General features: G+C 40.4%; 1 pseudogene across 1 annotated transcript; it reads left to right on the top strand.

Moving 5' to 3' along the window:
- The first annotated feature begins 2,173 nt into the window (after window positions 1–2,173).
- Window positions 2,174–2,634, top strand: LOC309839946 (protein tyrosine phosphatase type IVA 1-like; annotated as a pseudogene). The gene has a single exon. The product of its transcript is annotated as a protein tyrosine phosphatase type IVA 1-like (transcript).
- Window positions 2,635–3,153: the final 519 nt, after the last annotated feature.

Here is a 3,153-nt window from a genome sequence, read left to right as displayed (position 1 = left end):
ATTTTTACTTTAAATGTATGGAAAGGGAAAAGGAATATGTTTATAGAGAAGATAAAAGTAAATATGACAAATGGCTTCTTAGGTAGTCTACTTTTCATTATTACTAATCTGGATATGTCCTCTCAGAGAAGGAAATATGTAGTATATGTTTGCAGATGCAGAATTCATTTATGATACACATAGTGTGATGAAAGTAATGTATGTTTGTGTGTCCGTACGTATATATACGTATATGTGCATATAGCTGTACCTAGGCATATAAGTCATGCAACTTTCCAGTGACCCAGTGAGTTACAGAAGTTAATCATAGTGGGGTATGGCAAGTATAGTGTGGTTTTGAATTACACACTCCCCATTTCCTCACTGTGTGCTTGAATAAAGAATATGACTACAGCCATATAGACATACTTTATTTTTCATATCCACCCAGAGAAGATGAGTATGATACGTTATCATTTTACACATGCACACATCGTATACTCCCTTTCTACAATCTCTTTTTCTACAGTAATTTCCTCCTCACCACCGGTGACTTAGATAGTGAAAAGAGTCACTTTGGGCCTTTGAATGTTTTGGAAAATACAATGGTCATTTGCATCGTTTTGTCTCAGCCCCCACTGCAGGTTAGAGGGAGGCAGAGTGGTTCTTAGTCCACAATCCCTTTCCCAGTCTCACTTTAACTTCCTCCTCACCTTGGACAGAAGTAAAGACCTTATGAATTTGAAGTCCATTGAGATCAGAGAGGTTTAGATCCCCCTTAGACTAGTTGACTTACTTTCATTCTTTAATTTTTTCTTTCTTTTTAATACTTTTTAAGTCTTAGAAAGCAGATCATGCTGGTATGTGGGGAAATTGATTTGAAATGACTGTAGAGGCTGGATATCAAACACATCCGTTTTGTAGTAAATGGGAGGGAAAATCTGTGAATGATTTCTGAGTCAGCCTGGAGCACAGTGCCACCTAACAGCTGCGCCAAAGAAATAATCAGTATCACAACCAATTATTCTCCTGTTAAATGATGTTAAATCGGCATGTTAATTCAGGGCCACTTCTAATATCACCTTTTGTTTGTTGTTTGTGTAAAGAAAGGGAGCTGACATTTAATGGTCGTCTAGTATGAAATGTGATCTGTGCATTAGAAGTGTTGCGTGGGAGGATCTGTAGACTAATTTATGAAACACTGCCATAGAAGTAAATAGCTTTCGCACATGGGTGTTTGCTTCCCCTTTATGATGCTCCAGCCTTTGCTTTACCCCTGCCCGGTTCCTCCTTGTCTGCACTTGGCCGGGATTCCCTGTCGGCTGGTGTCTGTATTCTCCCTTTGTCCTTCCGGCAGAGAAACAAGGGCGGACTGGCGATACAGGCCACCTAAGGCAAATTTTGGACCCTGGTGGCAGTAGATCCTGTCAGTGATGCGCTCTTCCCGGAGCTGTGCACGGAGCATTGTCATTTCTGCCTGGGGACCGGCTGTCTGACTAGGCCACATTCGTCAATGAGTGAACATATCTCTCGGTTCTCCAGTGTTCTTGGTCACACATATATGGACTGTCCAAGAGGCAGTAGGAATTACTGACAGGCCCAGTCCAACCTCTGTGCAGACCAGTGAATTCTAGACGGTTGTTACTACCTGAGAGGTTCCCATAAAAATGAATAACCTGGACGTTGAAGAGCAGAACTGAATAGGAGACCATTTTGCAAGAGTTCTGACCTGAATGGGGCAAAGCTGAGTGCCCTGATTTTCAGTATTACTGTACTGAAACATTGATACTTTTTGTTTTGTTTGAAGGTTGATTTCATTTCCTATTACTCCTAACTTCATATTCAACTCACTGAAAATTTAGACTGAAGTATTTGGAAGTAGCCTCCAGTTCTTTTACATCTTTTCTGTATTTTTTAAATTTTAATTACTTCCACATGACTGGGGTGAACTGCCCTGGTCCTGTAGAGATTGCAAACAGGAATATGAGATTTCTTTTTGTTTTTTTAAGTTTTTTTTTGATGTGGACCATTTTTAAAGTCTTTATTGAGTTTGTTACAATATTGCTTCTGTTTTATGTTTTGGTTTTTTGGCCGAGAGGCATGTGGGATCTTAGCTCCCTTAACAAGGGTCAAACCCGCATCCCCTGCCCTGGAAGGTGAAGTCTTAACCACGGACCGCCAGGGACGTCCCAATATGAGATTTCTGATGGCGCACAGCCCAAGCAATGCCTCCTTAAGCAAATTCTTACAGGAACTTAAGAAGACCAGAGTTACCACCACAGTAAGAGTGTGTGAAGCTGCATGTAACACTGCCATTTTGGAGAATGAAGGTATCCAGGTTCTGGACTGGCCTTTTGATGATGGTGCACTACCATCCAGTCAGATCGTTGATAAGTGGTTAAAACTTGTAAAAAAGAAATTTCTGATCCTAGTTGTTGTATTGTGGTCCACTGTGCTGCAGGTCTTGGGAGAGCTTCAGTGCTGGTTGCCCTAGCTTTAATTGAAGGGGGAATGAAGTATGAAGATGCAGTGCAATGCATAAGACAAAAGCAATGTGGAGCTTTTAACAGCAAGCAACTTTTGTATTTGGAAAAGTATCTTCCTACAATGTGCTTGCGCTTCAGAAACACCAGATACAGTTGTTTCAACCAGTGAAAGAGCGCCGCCTGATGCTATGGCCTTGGAAAAGAAACTTGAGATGGAACCTCATATATGTCAGCCGTTATGGAGACTTGGTAAATACTAAGTCCAATGAAGCTTGCATAGGAACATTGAAAGGCAGTTGTAGCAGGCCACAGGCTTACCAGAATTAGAGCCTTCTCTCTCTTTCCTGTTATTTTGACACTTAGTAAAAGACTAGCTCTCCAATATCTAAAATGTGTGTTTCTATTTGTATCAATTGTATCTTATCAATATACAAGAAATTTAGAGTAGTGAGGTGCTGCCAAAATACCCAGCACGATACTTGTACACTTTTAGTGTCATGTAGTCCTTAGGAGGTTTATTCCCTAAGTCATTTCAAACATTGAAGGTAGGGCCTATGTGAACACCTGCTCACGTGATATCTTCCATATGCAAACTGATATATAGTAGGGTTTGTACAACCATTAATTTTGCTGGATTTGTGCAAAGTCTTAGATAATTTTGAATTTGTTTCTATAAACTCAATGTTTG

Source organism: Grampus griseus (assembly GCF_964374135.1).
Source record: "Grampus griseus genome assembly, chromosome: X".
Taxonomy (NCBI): Eukaryota; Metazoa; Chordata; class Mammalia; order Artiodactyla; family Delphinidae; genus Grampus; species Grampus griseus.
This window is presented reverse-complemented; position numbering and strand designations above follow the sequence as displayed.